At 37.2% G+C, this 19,837-nt stretch overlaps 1 long non-coding RNA gene across 1 annotated transcript; it reads right to left on the reverse strand.

Annotated features, from left to right (window-relative positions):
- Positions 1–2,257: 2,257 nt before the first annotated feature.
- Positions 2,258–5,504, reverse strand: LOC134486719 (uncharacterized). Its single transcript, XR_010066075.1, has 2 exons — positions 3,462–5,504; positions 2,258–2,347 (listed from the first exon to the last, which is right to left on the reverse strand). It is a non-coding gene; the product is annotated as an uncharacterized LOC134486719 (long non-coding RNA).
- Positions 5,505–19,837: the final 14,333 nt, after the last annotated feature.

Below are 19,837 nucleotides of genomic sequence, written 5' to 3' on the forward strand. Positions count from 1 at the left end.
AGGTCAAATTCCAGAATGCCCAGAATTCTTATATCTAAAATCAGAAGAATGGTAAACCTAATTCAGAAGAGTCAATTCAGTCTTCTGTCCTTTTCTTCCTTTTGGATATTTGAACAGATTGGATGATGACCACCAACACTGAGGGATTACGTTCTCTACTTGAGTCATAGATTAACGTGACAATTTCTTTCGGAAACTCCCTGACAGGCACCCCCAGTCATTATAATCAAAATCAAAACACCTAGAATTTTCTGTCCTCAAAACAATGATGGGCTCAGCGCCTATTAAAGCACCTGGATTAAACATTGCTTTGCCAGCTGTGGGGAAATGCCCTAGGTAGTCATCAAAAAATTATCACAGGCGCTTTCATCTAAGCTTCAGGACAGGAAGAGGATGAGGTTGACCCCCAGTGAAGCCATGCACAACTACCTAGGCTTTTATAGCACGAACAGACAGAAAGGAAAGAAAGCAAATCATTGGAAGCAACTGATAACAGGTTAAGTTATCTGCCTGTGGTTCGAGTTCAGGTGTCCCTACTTACAGGACTGCTTAGTTAAATTACTTCAAACTATGCAACCATCAGTAGGGAAGTAAGGGAATGTTCTCACCCTTGCAGTAGCCAATTAGCTGTCTTTGTCTGCTTATAGTACCCTTCAACTGACTTTGATAGCAGCAGAATATATTTTTCAGGACATAATAGAAAAATCTTGTAACTTCTTCAAGTTGACCCCCAATTTATCGATCCCTCAACTCTCCTCTATTGGGAGAGAATCTTTATAACATGTGGAGCTCCAACTAATGGAAGGAAAACTCCTAACTCAGGACCCTGAAGACCAAGATCTGAGCACAAAGGACATTTATTTTTCCTACAGGGACAAAGGACAGGTAATAAGGACAAAGATAGGTGGCAGAGGAAGAGGGACAAAGGACACTCGTTGGATAGAGAGGACAGGAATGTGGCACACAGGAATAGGCACATGAGGCTTATAAAGGTAAAATGGGAAAACACGTTAGGATAAGGTGTTTAATTGTAATGGAGCATTACAATTGTAATGGAGCATAACATTAAGTGTAATTGTAATGTTATATAGCTGAGTCAAGGGGGCTATGGATTGCTTCAGTACTCTGATAGATGGACCTTGGAAATCAGCTTCATGAGGAAGGAGTGACCAAGTGATGGAATAAGCCTTGAGACCCAGCATAAGGAACATAATCTAAATGTTTTTAGCAAGGCAGAGGGAATTAAGAAGGGGCTGCCAGAGCCATTCCCACCATTCTCAAGATGGCCAGAGTACCTTCAACTGATATAATGATTATTAGTTTGTAAATAAATATAAATTACATGTATATGGAATATATATGTACATGTGTGTATATATATATATGTATATGTATATACATGTAATGTATATGGGATATATATGGAAGACTCTCAAATACTTTAATCTGTACTATGTTAAATTTTCCAGCCACAAAAAATACCTTAATCTTCCAACTATGATACACCTGGGGTAATCATAAATAGAGACTCGGTGCAGTCCTTTCAAAATACAACGGAATGAGAGGAATATAGAAATGGGTGGGGTATGGAAGGAACACAGAGTCACTCGTTCCTGAGTAGTATACCATTTGAAATTATAGCAGTGTTCTTGACATAAAGGGATGGTCTCAAAACAATGTAGATGAACTTAATATCATTCAACTATACTCACAAGTGATATATATTTGTACTTTTTGTAATAAATAGATAACCAAGATGCCTTCAATGGTTAATCTAAATAGTCAACAACATGGAGCCAGAATCCTTACTTGGATAACATATTTGTAAGGGGAGAACAGGTAACATTTGATGAGTTTTGGAAGCGTGAAATACTCTTGAATAGTATGTCATGGATGTAATTCCTAAACTCCGCTCCCATTGAGAGATGCACTGAAGCTGTGAACATATACTGTCTGGATCCCAAGTGGTTATCCCGGAGAGCATTTTGAAACTCTTTCCTAACAGGAAATGCTTAACATGGCTGGGAAAAATCTGAAGAGACATAAAATTCTCAAATTTCTGCAGTTAAATTTGAACTGTTCTCATTATTTTTGTGACACTGCTCAATCCTTAGTCCAGTGAGGACCAGAGAAGCACTGGTAATACAAACCGTCCACATTCCATCCAGCAAAAGGGGCTGTCATCGGTGGTACAGTAATTTCACATCTCAAAGGTAGAGGTAAACAAGAGCAGGAATGAGTCCTTGTGAAACTGTTGATAACTACAAAATTGCCTGTTCTGATCTCTCTTGACACCAGTAATTTCCACAGGGAGCTCATAACTTTGGCCGCCTCTCCGTCCATAAATCTGGAAGAAAGTAATAACTTTAATGTTTTAACAGAGACAACATGAAATGTTCCTCTCTGAATTACAAGTGCTCTTAAACCAATTGCTTGAGGCCAGTGTACCTCTTGCATCAACAAGTCAGTGAAGGTTGACTGAGAGGCAGAGAAGCCGAGAAGTCTTCATGATTGATAACTGCAAACACCTGTATTAAAGGGACGGCTCTTGTGAATTATGAGAAGCAGTGAAGCAGAAACAATCTGCTCACTGTGGATTCTCTGACAACATAATTGTATCCTACTTGTGATATTTTAATCACAGCACTATAGAACACCCAGTTAAATCAAAAGGAAAGACTCCGGAAAAATGTGTGTGCCATGTCTTTTCATCTGTAATGGCGTACATGTGTGCACTTAATTTTTTTTTCAGTGAAAGAATACAGTGATATAAAGAAGCTGTAATAGGTAATTATAAATTTCACCTTTATCTTATTTTAAAACTTGTTACCTTGTTACTGTTCTTTGTTTATTTTCGAGATTGTAGCTTAATTATAACATTCCTCCTTTCCCTTTTCATCCTCCAACTCCTCCTGTGTACCTCTTTCCACTCTCCTTTAAACTGATAGCATCTTTTTTATTAATTGTTCTTGCAAGCAAGTATTATTTTATATATATATATATATGCAATACATATATTTCTAAATATAACCTATTGAGTTCATAGGATGCTACTTGTATAGGTGTTTTCAGAGCTCACCATGGGCACTGAAGTTCCAATTATTGTGCTCTTCCCTGGGAAGGAACATCTTCACTACTTTGAACTTCACCGAATTGCCAGTGCTTCCTGTGAGTTTTTTCCTCATGAGACTTCTCATGTTCATTGATACCATTCTTGTTCAGCTCACATTGGATGATCATGAACCATCAGCTCTTTAACTGAACTTAAGACTCACTCAACAAGTGAATTACTATATCTGGTAAAGGAAACTTAGTCACATATCCAAAACTAGTGAAGATTTGTATCTTGGCGGAGAACCTACAAATCCACAACCACTAATTTACTGAACCAGCATAATTACAAACAATGATCTACAAACATATTCCCTATACCCACAAATAAATGTCATCCTCTCACTCACCATGAAATCTCTTGGCAAGAGCCTGAGCCCGCTATAGAAAAGGACAGGCAATCCAAGTTCAGAGTTGTGGAGTCCACTGCCAATGGATCCAACTACAAAACAGCCCTGCAACTGAGGTGAAGGCAATATTTCAGAAGAGATGACAGAAATACTGTTAGAATCAGAGGATCAGAGACTTTAATGTGAGATTTTGTCTCCAAGTAACATCAGAAGCTACACCTGTAAAATCCACTGGCATGACTTTGTTACGATTTTTAAACAGGCAAAAATTAATTTTAGTCTATCAGCAACATAGGAAATAAAATGTAAAAATAAAAAAAAAAACCTCTATATGATGTTGTCCTTGAGGGCAGCATACAGATTCTCTTTAACAAATCTTAACCAATAAATTTTTCCAGAAAAAAATTCATTTCCAAATCTATATAGAATATTATTGTGCAGGGTCATGATCATAACAATTTATATTAAGATTATGTATTGATTTATTTCATAGTCATATAAAATTATATATAAAAAGTAATGTGCATGAAAATATAAAAATATCCATATTTTTAATTAAAAATTTGCTATTTGACAAACCTGTAAATTTTTAATGAAATAAATTTGCAATTGGGTGCTGTAGTCACACTTCAGATATACAAAGATTCGGTAGGCATATGAAAGCTGAGCCCCTACCATGGAGTCAGTGTCTAATAACAAACATTACATAGGACTCTGTTATAGAGCTTGTCCTCAGGGTTGGGGGGGATGGGAAAATTGTCAGTGTGTATAGTAATTAATAAGACAAAACTTTGTAATCATATATCTAATAATTTATTGATAAAAAGGTAAGTCATCCCTATTATTAGAAATTAAAGAACAACTTATAAATTTTGAATACCTTTTAAAGCTTTATGGCCAAGAAATAAGACTCTCTGACACATGTCAACATATCCCACAAATAAAGACGACTGGTATTTGTTGGTAACATAGTCAGAGACCTCTTTATATTTCATACTGGTGCCTTAATGTCTTCTACACCTCTTACAGGATGGCAGAGATTGACCCTATTGGTTCCCAAATATTATATAATCCTGAGCTTAGTACATTTACTGTGCTTCAAATGCTCCACATTTTCTCTAAGCTAAGCACAATTCAGCTTTATAATTATCGAAGTAAGAAATACTAAAAAATCACCATATTATATGTGTATATATATGGTATGGTATAGATATGATAGATACCATATCTAAATTCAGTAATTTCCATTCATATGTCACAAATATGCAGACCTCCCAGTTAAAATTATACACCTGTCTAGTGTATTTCATTTAATCATGATTTCTTATTTATTCATTCATAAATTTTTTCTTCATTAGGTTTTGTGAACATAGGATATTTATGAAAAAAATCAAAAAAATTGATGAAAAAACTTAGATAATACTCTAGTTTGCACTTCTTCATCAATTCCCTTGTATAGGAATAAGTGTAGCACAAGTCATTTTTAAGTGTTTTAATATTCATATTACACTTAAAAATCTCAGTATTTTCAAAGAATCTCTATGATATAGTCCCATAATCTGAACGTTTTTCTTAATGATGGAATGCACTTTAACCTAATGTTTTACCACACCCAGACCTACATCCAACTATATGCAGCTGTAAATTACATGAGTTATTGAAAACGGGGCCCTGAGGATTGAGGTACATAAATAGTATGTTTATCCTAAAACTAAGGTAAGCACTATTTTATACACTCAAGGTATTTTTACAAGTAGCCTTTGAAATATTTAGACAGGTGGCTAGGTATAAATTTGGTCTGTTGAACAGATGTGTATCTACGCCTCACAGATCATAAAATCCTAAAGGTTAATAAAGGTATAAGAGGTGTGATCATGAGTAAAGCTCGGTATGAGTCTGTGGTATAATTTAACTATGAAGTGAGGTACTACAGCAAGAGGCACGTGAACAATATCATTGCCTCTTGGCATTGTTGGGCATCAATGGGAAGAGAGGCCCTTGGTTCTGTGATGGATCTATGCCCCTGTATAAGGGAATGCCAGGGCCGGGAAGCAGGAGGGGGTGGGTGGGTGGGTGAGGAGCACTCTCATGGAGGCAGGGGGTGGGGGGATTGGATAGGGGGTTTCCAGAGGGGAAACCTGGAAGGGAGATAACATTTGAAATGTAGATATAGAAAACATCCAAGGTAGGAAGGATGGAGAAGATAAAGAAAAAACCTGGACCAGAGACTTTTCAGGTGGCATGGAGTTGTTATTAAAACCAAAGGTGTCACAGTGAAATTTATAAGACAGTTTCCAAAACATAATAATAAAAAAGTAAAATGAAATCTAGGAACAGAATGTGTTAAATTCACTTGACTATTCATTCCAAAGCTGTAATGTTGTTTCAAAAAAGAAACCAATATAATAAAGAATAGGATAGTTTGTTAAGAAAACTTAAATTTTGTGTGGAGTATTTGTAGGTGTTCATATGTGTTCATATGGCATGTGGAAGGAAGAATTCACTATTTGTTTATCAATTTTCCACTGCACTTTTTGGAACTATCAATACAGAGATCTATTATTCATATTAACTAGCTGACCACCCAACACCAATGATTTCTTCCTCTCAAAAGCACAGCTTTCATAAGAGGGTTAGAATTTCAACCTCAGATCTCCATCTTGGGCAGCGACAATTTTACCAACTCAGCCATCTCTTTGAATCCCTTATTTATTTACGAAAATCATAAGAGGAATGCCAATATGTAAATGCTGTAGTGGTTGTACCAACATTATTGGCATGTAAAATTGAAATATTTTGAATATGAGTTTGTTTAAAAACATGCTTGTAAGTCAATAAACTAAAATGCAATTAGATAAGTTTATACAGAAAAGACAAACTTTTAAGTCATAGCAATTATTTGGAAAGCCTAGCTCTTGTATAAATAAATACTATTGTTGAAACAAATATTGTGTTAAAATAAAGCTGAAGCTCAAGATGTTTTAATTTACTCAATGAATTGGCAGAGAATAAGAGGAACTGTATAGGCTTCTACTGGAGGGAAAAAGAAGTGTGCGTGTGTGTGTGTGTGTGTGTGTGTGTGTGTGTGTATGATCTGCATGTCTACATGTATGTGTTAGATAAGTATATAATATATGTGTATCTATAACTATAAAGGGTATCTATTATGCTCATTTACACAGAAGCTGATAGTCCCATGGTAGTGTACAGGATAAAATGGGAAAAAAAACTTCTCAACCAGAGTCTACAAGCAAGAAGATAAGAGAGTTGTGATTTAAGCTCTGACTAAAGCTGAAGGTTCAGAAGGTTCCTGCGGAGTCAGTTGGTGTGTGCCATGTTGAAAAGTCTGAATTCAACATCAGTAGCAGAGAAGTGCACAAGCTCAAGCACAATGCTTCTCAAGAAAGATTTCCATTCTTGACTTTATTTTACCCGTACCTCAGATGTAAGGCAGGTTGGTGCCCCAGACAACTGTGGTAGATCTTTCTGCCATTTCAGGAATATTCTTACAGACATAACCAATTTTCTTTCTATTTTCCAATCCAGCCAAGCTGACAATTACAATTAGATATCACAAGATAGATGTGCCTGAACATTTAAAGGGTACAGACAGCAACATTTGAAAATTACTGTTTGAAAATATCTCAGTAATATCTATGTGGAATAACTGAGCCTAACTTACTAACAACCAAATTAAGTATATGATCATCTCAGTGATTCATAAGCCTGAAAAAATATATCATGGTAACATGGACTGTGAAGAAAAAACTCACAGGATTCTACCCATACACAAAGAATTACAGACAACAAAAGTAGATTCTTCCCCTGGGACGAGATCATTAATCAATTGCACATGTGAAAATATGCATGTTCTATATAATTCTAATACACACACATTCATATTCTTTTTTCCTGGAGAAAATTCTATTCTATATTCTAAAATTCCTCTTACGTTATGCTAATTCATTTAGTAAAGCAGAACATCTTGTGTTTCAGCTTCCTTCTGTTCGGACAAAACTAAAATAATTATTTATTGAATGAGATTACATAAAGGTTATAAATCTATTAAATATATTTAATAAAACAATTAATATATAACAAATAATGGATAGATCATAAATACACGCATATATACATATATATACATAGATGGCAGATAAAGACAAAGAGACCATGAATTAGAGAGGAATAATGGAATGGTAATATGAAGTGGAGTATAGAAAGGAATGAAAGTAAGAAGGGAAATGATACAAACACATTTTAATTTAAAATAAACATTTAGACTCCAGAGAATCAAATAATCATATTAGAAAATGGGGTGCAGAGCTAAACCAAGAATTTTCAGCTGAGGAATACTGAATGACTGAGAAGTACCTAAAAAAATGTTAAACATCCTTAGTCATCAGGGAAATGCAAGCCAAAACAACCTCATACCAGTCAGAATGGCAAAGAGTGACGACAGAGGCTGATGAGGATGTGGAGAAAGAGGAACACTCCTCCATTGTCAGTGGGATTGCAAGCTGGTACAACCATTCTGGAAATCCCAGTCTGGAAGTTCCTCAGAAAATTGGACATTGAACTACCTGAGGACCCAGCTATTCCTCTCTTGGGCATATACCCACAAGATGCCCCAACATATAACAAGGATACGTGCTCCACTATGTTCATAGCAGCCTTATTTATAATAGCCAGAAGCCGGAAAGAACCCAGATGTCCTTCAATAGAGGAATGGATACAGAAAATGTGGTACATCTACACAATGGAGTACTACTGACCTATAAAAAACAGTGACTTCATGAAATTCATAGGCAAATCGTGAGTGAATCAACTCAGTCACAAAAGAACACACATGGTAAGCACTCACTGACAAGTACATATTAGCCTAAAAACTCGGATTACCCAAGATACGATCCAAAGACCACATGAAGCTAAAGAAGGACGACTGAAGTATGGATGCTTCAGTCCTTCTTAGAAGGGGGGAACAAAAATGTCATAGGAGGAGATATGGAGACAAAATTTGGAGCAGAGACTGAAGGATTTGCCATTCAGAGACTGCCCCACGTGGGGATCTAGCCTATATACATACAGCCACCAAACCTAGACAAGATTGTTGATGCCAAGAAGTGCATGCTGTCTCCTGAGAGACTCTGCCAGAGCATGACGAATACAGAGGTGAATGCTCACAGCCAACCATTGAACTGAGAACAGGGTCCCCATTGGAGGAGTTGGAGAAAGGATTGAAGGAGCTGAAGTGGTTTGCCACTCCATAAAAACAAAAATATCAACAACCAGAGCTCCCAGGGACTAAATCAACATCAAAAAAGTACACATGGAGCAACCTATGGCTCCAGTTGCATATGTAACAAAGGATGGCCTTTTTGGACACCAATGGGTGGAGAAGCCCTTGGTCCTGCCAAGGCTGGACCCCCAGTGTAGGGAAATGCAAGGACCAGGAGCCAGGAAGGGGTGGGTAATTGGGTGGGGGAACACTCTCATAGAGGAAGCAGGGGAGGACGGGAAGGGGGATTATAGACGGAAAAGCAAGAAAGGGTTTATCATTTGAAATGTAAATAAAAAAACATATAAGTAAAAGAAAAAAGAAAAGAATTCTCACAAATATTAAGACAGTATTTTAGAAATATACAGTGATAAGCAAAACTTATTTGTATATCTTATAATTTCTTGGTTACCATTTCTTACAAATCCACAAATCATGTTTAGAATTTTTATGGTTAATTCCATGTTCTGAGGGTGATGTTGGGCAACCTCTTACATGATATAAAGATTTTCTAAAGGAGAAATTAAAGTCACTTTCCATGTCAGCAGGCAGAGAGCATAATGTTTTCCACATGGCTGGCAACAGGCCACAGTGCAGTTCTCCTCTTTGAAGATCGTTCACTGTGTCATAAAGGGAAGATACCTAGGCAACCTCACTGTGCTCCATCTCCCGCCCCCACCCCGGCTATAACAAAGCAATCCTTCCTCTGCAAGAGTGATCTACAAGATTCTGATGCAAGATTGTCTTTGTGTACTCTAAAAGGTCCCTTTTCTAAAGTCCATTCAGTCAAATTTTTCCAACATATTCTCTGTCTCTGTTTCTATCTTTGTCTACCTATCTCTCTGTCTCTGTCTCTGCCTCTGTCTCTCATCTGCAATGTTTATCAAGAAACACCTTAAGAGTTTATGAGGTTATTACAGCCATGTTTATCTAAAACTGCATTGTCATACATTGACTAAAGGTTTGGTGCCTCACCCATCTCTCACTGAGGGACGAACTTATGGAAAACATAGACAATCTTACCAAATTCCACTTTCCTCACAACTGAGACATAGCATTAAATGTAAGGGTTTAGTGAAGCTCTGCATTCTAAATTCACAGCACATGCATATAAGGAACCATTGGGAAGTATTTATTTTAATCATTACTTTCATTTGTAGTTGGGCTCCACATCATATAATAATATTTAAGTGTTTTAGACATATGTACATAGATCAAAATTTGAGTAACAAAAATATGTATTTGAAATTCTGCCCCATTCCAAATACAATCTTCCTTCTAAATAGAGCATATATTAAATATATGATTTTATCAATACTTTTTCCAATAATTTGGCAATAAAAAGTTGGCAGAGTGGAAAGAGGGAGCAGTCTACATCTGACTACTACTCCTATGGCCTTGAAAGTACCCTGAGCTGCACAAAAACAATCCTGGAGCAAGTAGCAATCTGAGTGGCAGTGGGTGATTCTATGCCTCGGGAAGGGCAAGAGAGCTCTTTAGAAAGCCAGAGGCAAAATATCTTTTGTGAGATCTGTGTGAGAAATTGCCCAGAGGAATCCAGGAAGCAGTATTGGATGCTTCAGTCTTTTCAAAGTGTAAAGGAGGAGGAGGAGGAGGAAAAAGGAGGAGGAGGAAAAAGAAGGAGGAGGAGGAGGAGGAGGAGGAGGAGGAGGAGGAGGAGGAGGAGGAGGAAGAAAAGTATGGTGGCAGTGGCTAGTAAGATTCTTTATGAATGAGAAATGCAAACTAGATTTCTCTCCACAGGTTGAAACCAAAAAGAAGCTCAAGAGCCTGAATGCACACAAAGGGTCTTCTTCATCTTTCTTCTCTTGTGAGCTTGGTTCACAGAAGATGGAGGAAATCCCAGCTTCTTCACTGGTGATGCTATGAAGAAACTAGAAGAGAGGTGGTGCATTGCTGTTGAAGGCACCTAGCAGCCTCATGAAAATAGGACTGTTGAGCTCAAGGAAAGCAGGGAGGCCAGATACTGCTACAGAGCTAAAGGAACTCCTGCTGCAGCCAAAGGTATCCAGGCTGAAAAAAGCAAGAGAAATACAGAAGAAGAACAGGATAAGGAAGAAGAAGATTGAGATGATAACTGATGATGAATAATTTAGTTTTAGAGCAGTTATTTTTCTTAATATAAAACATATAATCCTCCTATACATAAGTTATTTGTTTTAAACAAAACTGAAGCTGTAAGGCTGTTGTTGCAGGTATTTTACCAATTTCCAATTTCTTCTTTGATATTGTCCTCAGAGAAGTTGTATTTTTATTTTTGGGGACTTGTATTAATTTTTTTATGATGTAAGAGTTGGAACTTGAGGCATTGATCATGTCAGTCAGCTGCTTGACTATGTTTTTGCAAATCCAGTTGTATTATGGTTACTCTCAATGATACATACATTCACTAAACGCAATTTTCTTCAATGAAGTTTATTGAATGAAAGCGGTTCAGTGCCAGGATTGGGTTAGAGGAAGAGTAGTAGGCATAAAAATACAGTAGCAAGAGAGAGAGAGAGAGAGAGAGAGAGAGAGAGAGAGAGAGAGAGAGAGAGAGAGAGAGAAGACATAGACAGAGAAAACTAGATAACTAGATATAAAATCAGAGTGTGTGGCCATGAGACAGCTGGCAGAGGGAAACCAGAGGGCCCACTTCATCTCTGGACCAAATTCCCTAGTAATCCCTTAGAGGAGTCTCAAAATAATTAGCAAATGGGAGTTCTGACTTTGTATATGCTTTTAGATATAGGAAGAATTTCACATCACATGATTTCGTTCAGAATAGAATTTGTGTGTCAAGGAACATGGAAGGACAGGGTACCACAGATGGAGAACTGCCCAATCACAATACCTCCGTAAGTCCACCCCAGAGAGAGCTGCAGAAAGGAAAGGTCTGATTCAGGATGTGAGACTAGGACAAAGAAGCGGTTCTATGTTTTAAGTCATTCTTTCCTCGGGGCTATTCGATTGTTGATGAACACTAGACACTGCACTCTAGAAAAGAAAGATCAATTACAGAAAGTGTGAATGCTCCTAAATGCACACCATGACCAACTTCAGTACAGATTCCGGTGCGAGTTTCCCACACTGCCATAACAGACAGTAGGAAATACAGTTCTTTTAGCACGTTCATTTTGGCTTTTAGTTTTGAGACCAACTAGCATCCTTGCTTGCAAGGCTTTTCCAAACTGTCTTCGTTTGTCACTTGCAGTTTAGTCTTGGGATTGCCTGAGTGTCCTGACAGCAACAGTGTTTCCTACCTCTGAAACTGATTCTCAGTTCTCTCAGCCTCTAGACTTCCTCCAGAATTAGAAAACACTTCAAGGCAAAAGTGGTTGTGTACTCACTGTCTACTCACAGTCCTTACAGGGTTTGTCTCTTACCTGTCTTCTGGAGGAGATGGCCAGAAAGTATACAGTGCATGCTAATATGTTTGCCTTTTTATTGCTTGGAACTCCATCAAATATGTCATAAACTCTAGCCCCACAAATATTCAGTTATATTATAAAATGATGAAAATTACTGGTTTTCTTTTTTCCACATAGATTTGCTTGGATAAACATGTCCCTTTTACTGATCTGTAATTACCAGACAACAATGGAGGTAGGATGCCTTTTGTTTCTTGAGGCAAATCCTGACTTGATGCCTTACCGTCTTGTCATTGGTCTTACCCTCCAGAACTCTCTGATGCCTTTGAGGAAGACAAACTTTGTATAGCACCAGAGATTTTGCTAAAGTTTTGTAAAAGTCCATCCTTTACTTCTCTTAGAAAATTTCTGCTGTTTTCAGTAGAAAGCAAATACTTTGGTTTCTATCCATTAAGTTTCTAATTTTCCAGAAGGATTATGTTTTTTTCAGGCTTTACAATGTATTGGAATATTTTGTACTCTAGTGCTCATTGAAACTTTCTTCTATTGTTGAATGTTCATTTTATTTATTGTGTCTTTAAAGTTAGATAATGGATGCCATCAGACTCTCATTTTACGTAGGTATGTATAGCATGAAATAATTAAAATTAGAAGAAATTGTTGTAATAAGAAAGTTTGAAACTATATTGCATATGTTTTGACATAATATTTTATAATGTATGTAAAATTATATTGTAAATAATTGTGTATATGCCTAAAATCCCAGAACTATCAACTCTGGTGCTGAGAAGATGGAGAACAGAATCCAGACATCAAGGCTAGCTTCCTCTGTATGAGAGCTCGTCTCACAAATGGAAAAATACATTATCGAACTAGATAATACTCAACAAGAATAGAAACTATTTATTTAGACTTTATATTATAAACACAGCCTCCATTGCTTGGATTTGGCAAGGGCTCAAAGGCAATCACTACAGTGGGAAGCTATAAAGTAAAGAAAAACAGACAAATTAAATAATAGAAAGCTTCAAATAAACTTTGACTGTAGATCATCATCGGTGGAATGCTGAATTCTAGGGGAACTTGAAGCAAAGCATGCTGTGCTTTGGTATAAACAATATTTGATTCTTATGTAACTAAGAGTGGAAGACAGAACTACACTTCGGGAAGGAAGTCGATGGTAACTACTGTATGCTATGAACTCCTTCAGTTGGCTTTCCTGCTGTGGCATATGTTGTGGACTAGTTTTATTGCCAGTTTGATGTGTCCATTTGTAGTTTTGTTTCTTTTATTGTTTTTGTAGTATACACACACACACACACACACACACACACACATACACACACACACATTTGCACACAAAATACAAAATAAAAGTGAAACTAAAATATTTTCTTTTTGTTTGGGTTTTGTTATTGTTTTGGTTTGGTTTGCTTCTTCTTTCTTTTTTTTAGTTGGAATTTTTACTTAAATTTCAAATGTTATTCCCTTTCACAGTTTCCCAGCCCTAAGCTCCCTATCCCATCCCACTCCCCTTCTTCTATGAGGGTGTTAACACTCTACAACTACCCTCACTTCCCACTGCCATGACATGCCCCTGCACTGGGGGGGCAGGCTTGGAATGACCAAGGACTTCTCCTTCCATTGGTAACTAACAAGGTCATCCACTGCTATATATGCAGCTAGAGCCATGAGGGTCTGTCCATGTGCAGTCTTTGGGTAGCAGTTTAGTCCCTGGGAACTTGGGTTGGTAAGTATTGTTGTTCTTATGGGGAGGCAAGACCATTCAGCTTCTTCAGTCCTTTCTCTAATTCCTCCAACAGGGACCCTATTCTTAGTTCAATGGTTTGCTGCTAACATTCACCTCTGTATTTGACATGATCTGGCTGAGCATCTCAGTAGACAGCTATATCAGGCTCCTGTCAGCATGCACTTCTTAGCTTCATAAATCTTATTTAGTTTAGGTTGCTGTATATATATAGGCCACATGTGGGGCAGGCTCTGAATGGTCATTCCTTGAGTCTTTGCCTCAAACTTTGTCTCCATATCCCCTCCTATGAATATTTTTGTTCCTCCATTTAAGAAGGACTGAAGCATCCACACTTTAATCATCCTTCTTCCTCTTGAGCTTCATGTGGTCTGGGGTAATTTGAGATTTTGAGCTAATATCCAATTATCAGTGAGTAAATAACGTGTGTGTGTGTGTGTGTGTGTGTGTGTGTGTGTGTTTGTGTGTGTGTGTGAATGTGTGTTGTGAATGGGTTACCTCAATTATGATGATATTTTCTAGTTCCATACATATGCCTATGAATTTCAGTCGTTGTTTTTGATACCGGAGTATACTCCAAAGTGTATCAATTCTTCTGTTGAAGGGCATCTGGGTTCTTTCCAGCTTTTGGTCTATTATAAATGACCAAAAGTCATATAAAAGACCATAGTGTAGCATCTGTCCTTATTTTTTGTTAGAGCATCATTTGGGTATATGCCCAGGACTGGTATAGCTGGGCCTCAGGTAGAGCACTGTCTAATTTTCTGAGGAACCTTCACACTGATTTCCAGAATGATTGTAACAGTTTTCTATCCCATCAACAATGGAGGGATGTTCCTCTTTCTCCACATCCTCACCAGCATTTGTTGTCACCTGAGTTTTTGATCTTAGCCATTCTGACAGGTGTGAAGTAGAATCTCAGGGTTGTTTTGATTTGCATTTCCCTGATGACTAAGGATATTGAATATTTCTTTAGGTACTTCTCAGCATTCAATATTCTTTAGCTGAGAATTCTTTGTTTAGCTCTGTACTCCATTTTTAATAGGATTGTTTGACTTTCTGGAGTATTACTTCTTGAGTTCTTTATATATTTTGGATATTAGCACTCTATAGGATATAGGATTAATAAAGATCTTTTCCCAATTTGCAGGTTGCCATTTTGTCCTCATGACAGTGTCCTTTGCCCTGCAGAGCTTTGCATTTTTATGATGTCCCATTTGTCAAATCTTAATCTTAGAGCATAAGCCATTGGTGCCCATGTATTCAAGGCTCTTCCCTACTTTTTCTTCCATTAGTTTGAGTGTATCTGGTTTTATGTGGGGTTCCTTGATCCACTTTGACTTAAGCATTGTACAGAACAATGAGAATGGGTCAATTTGCATTCTTCTCCATGCTGACCTCCAGTTGAACCAGCACCACTTGTTGAAAATGCTATCTTTTATACATCTGATGCCTTCAACTCCTTTGTCAAAGATCAAGTGACCATAGGTGTATGGGTTCATTTCTGGGACTTCAATTCTATTCCACTGATCTACCTGCCTGTCTCTGTACCAATACCATACAGGTTTTAGTACTATTATTCTGTAATGTTGCTTGAGATCAGCGATGGTGATTCCATCAGAAGTTCTTTTATGTTTGAGGATAGTTTTCGATATCCTGGGTTTTTTGTTATTCCAGATAAATTTGCAAACTGCTCTTTCTAACTCTATGAAGAATTGAGTTGAGTTTTGATGGGGATTGCATTGAATTTATAGATTGCTTCTGGCAAAATGACCATTTTTGCTATATTAATCCTGCCAATCTATGATCATGGAAGATCTTTCCATCTTCTGAGATCTTCCTCAGTTTCTTTCTTCAGAGACTTGAAGTTCTTGTCATACAGGTCTTTCACTTGCTTAGAGTCATACTGAGGAATTTTATGTTTTTTTTTTCTTTTTTTCGGAGCTGGGGACCGAACCCAGGGCCTTGCGCTCGCTAGGCAAGCGCTCTTCCGCTGAGCTAAATCCCCAACCCCAGGAATTTTATGTTATATGTGACTATTTTGAAGGGTGTCATTTCCCTCATTTCTTTCTCAGCCTGTTTATCCTTTGAGTAGAGGAAGACTACTAATTTGATTGGGTTAATGTTATACCCTGCCACATTGCTGGAGTTGTTTATCAGGCTCATTAGTCCTCTGGTGGAACGTTTGGGGTCACTTAAGTATACTATCATATCATCTGCAAATAATAATATTTTGACTTCTTCCTTTCCAATTTCTATCCCTTTGACCTACTTTTGCTATCTGCTTGCTCTGTTTAGGAATTCAAGTACTATACTGAACAAGTAGTAGGGGTGTCAGCAGCCTTATCTATTCCCTGATTTTAGTGGGATTTGCTTCAAGTTTTTCTCCATTTAGTTTGATGTTGGATACTGGTTTGCTGTATAGTGCTTTCACTATGTTTTGGTATGGACCTTGAATTCCTGATATTTACAGAACTTTTATCATTAAGGGGTGTTGAATTTTGTCAAATGCTTACATCAGCATCTAATGAAAGGATCGTGTGGTTTGTTTCTTTGAGTTTCTTTACACAGTGGATTACATTGATGGATTTCCAAATATTAAACCATCCCTGATGGGCACAGAGGGCACTAAGGGGATTCCTCTTGATTTGCGAACATGGGCAGAAGTACTTGTCTCCCCTGAGGTCTCAGGATTGTCTGTACTTCTGAGAGTCCAGACTATAGAACATAGAAATAGAAACCTGAAAGCTACAACTGAATCAAATCATGACATCCTTCAAAAACTGTACATAAAAGACACTGAAAAGTTTAGAGAGATTCTCACTTGTTATTCTTAGAAAGTCTTTTTAGGAAGCTTATTTCTAAATAAAAAAAGGGAACCCAATGTTAATTCAAAGAGCACTTAAAGTCAAAACAAAATCTGCATCATATATCCTACGTAAAGTAACATCCTTATCTTCCACATTAGGTAATATTTGAGTTTATTTGATAAATATTGATGGGCCAAAAGCCATCCTAAGTTCACATCATCAATCTTCTGTTTCTGTGTTTCTTCTCATTCGTCCATGTTCTTCCACACCTATTCTCTACTATGCTTACTCACCGTCATATTCAACATTGACAATGCATTCATCTTCCCTGTAAAGGGACAATGAACTCATTATATTTTAGTAATACACTTGAGTCAGATAATCTTAAATTAATGCCAAACTTGTCCATGTGCCAAGATATATAGTAAACATAATACTTTCCCGGTATGTTCAGTGCATTCAACTCAATTTAGATTTGTTTCAGATTTGTCCTGACATGAGACAGAAGAATCGCACAGCTCGTTCAGAAATAAAGTACATAAAGAAAAATGGAAATCCTTTGTCTTGATAGCTAACAGTTTATTGATACTAATTTCTTTTTGTTTTGTTTTGTTCTCTTATATAGTTCATAAGAAAAGAGAAAATGGTTACTGGATGCCAAAGATACTGACTTATTCTCCTATTTATTTAAAGTCATCATGAATTAGAGAGAGAACCAAACAAATATGGTATAACTAAAATAATATAAAAGAATCTGTAGAACACAATCTTTGCTTATGAAATGCCTAACATAAGCTCTATTTTATGCCATATTCCCTGACTATTGGATCTGTAATGACGTAGATTCTCTCCCTCTGACCTTTGTGCATGAGGACCCGCATCTCTTAATTTATAAGTGGTTGAATGTGTTCCTACTGAATTTACAGTAATCAAGTTTCTCAAATAAACTTATCCAAATGAAATCATGAGGCTACTAACAAAAATAAATTAAAAACAGACATAAGGAACAAAAGAACCAAATAGCAAATGCAGTAACATATCCATGACTTAATAGCAAACTGAACGGCAAAGTTGTCAACACCCAACAGAGTAAAGACAGCATGTGGCTAAATGATGCAGCAAAGACTGGATCTCCATGATTCACATTGATTAAACCAGATACGTCTTACATCACATGCAAAAACTACCCATACAAAGATCACTTTCTTAATTGGGATCCCAAAACTACCAAACAAACACATGTACAAGCACACTTACATTCACAAGCACACAAATGAAAAAGTAATACTACAACAGCTTGGATAAGTTATTTAAATATGACCCCTGCTGTGCCAGGAAGCATTTGTGAACTTCAAAATACCAACAAGGAACTGTTCTCAATGTAATCCCATTAGGGTCTCTTTATTACAAGCTCAGGCTTGGACTCTCCCGCAGCCCAACCATGACACAGCAGGACAAGAAGGCAGAGGAGCCTCCAACCCTTAACAGGCTTTATAGGAAATGGAAGCGGGGGAGGATCGTCTATCCTGGCAAGTATCTAACTGAATGTTTACTGTAAGGTGACAGGTGGGTGCTCTGAAACAGCATCATATACAATCCCAAATGATCTGGCAGTACATATTTGAAACAATCAGACTAATCTTTGGTTAACTGTTGCTAGGAAGTAGCTAGGGAGTGACTCTGACCAAGAACAAGCCATGGGGTCCTTCCTGGTATATGGGCGCATCTTCAGTTGTGCTGCAGGTCAAGAGCTAAGGACTTTTTTTTCTTTAGGGTGGAAGCTGGTTCCAAGATGGAGTAGGTTTGGCCTCTCACCTCCAAAGGCACAATTAAGAAGAAATAAATCACAAACAGTAAGTTATAACTACTAAATGTAAGTACAAACTAGTCATATAATTAGTAATGCCCAAAATATGTAAGGAATTCAAACAATCCAATAACTAAAAAAAAAATACTGAACTTAAAATGGGTGATACATATAAACATTTAAAAAACTATATTAAGGAGATCCAGAGCAGTCATGATTCATGTTGGTATGGATCTGGAGACCAGTGAAGTAAGGGGTCCATGGGAAGGGAGTAAGAAAGGGAAACTGCGGGTTGGGGATTTAGCTCAGTGGTAGAGCGCTTGCCTAGCACGCGCAAGGCCCTGGGTTCGGTCCCCAGCTCTGGAAAAAAAGAAAAAAAAAAGAAGAAAGGGAAACTGGTAGTTAGGGTATATTATATGAGAGGGAAAAATTATATGAATGGCTCAAAAATACATGAAAATGATAAGCTCAAAATCACTAACCATCAGAAAAGCACAAGCTAAAATGGCTGAGCTATTATTTCATTTCAGTCACAAGAGCTTTATTCAAAAAGGCTAAAGATAAAAAAAAAGAGTTGGGAGGTTGTGGGGTGAAGAAAATATGTATATGCTGTTGATGGGGATACAAGTTAGTTCAACTCTTATGGAAAACCATGTACAGGCTCTTCAGATGGCAAAGTAGAAATACTCAACTAGGTACACAGCCATAGTAAATTAAAGCAGCATCCTCTAGAGACATCTTCACTTCTGTGTTCTCTGTAACTATAGCCAACAGAGAAGATATCAATATGCAAGACGTGGAACTGATCTAAATGCCTATCAGTTCATGAATGGATAAAGGTATGGTGCCTTATATATACTAATTAAATAATATATTGCCATCAAAACAAAGAAAATTTCATCCCCTCGACAATATGGAAAGTCCTAGAATAACTTTTGTTAAGTATAATAAATCAAGGGCATAAACAGACAAGTAAAGTGTTTACAGATTTCGAAGTTCCTAGGCCTTCTGTGAATGGGAGTGGTGGAAGAGGGTGCACCCATCCTCAAAGGCGGAAAACAATTCATTAAGAAAGCAGAAATGAATTTTTTTAAATGCATTGTCGTGACTATGACTGTAGTTAATTATCTATTGTATTCTTGAGAAATCCTAGGAAAGGATGTGAAATGTTCTCACCACAAAAATGATGGCTATGTGAAGAATTATAGTGATTGATTATTTGGGCTTAGTGTTCCCTGATGTGTAAATTATTCAAATATGATTTTACACACAATAAAACACAAAATTACTAGTTTTGAAAGAAAGAAGTTTGAATGATGCTTGAACATTAGCAAATTGACTC

Source organism: Rattus norvegicus, chromosome 4 (genome assembly GCF_036323735.1).
Source record: "Rattus norvegicus strain BN/NHsdMcwi chromosome 4, GRCr8, whole genome shotgun sequence".
Lineage (NCBI taxonomy): Eukaryota > Metazoa > Chordata > Mammalia > Rodentia > Muridae > Rattus > Rattus norvegicus.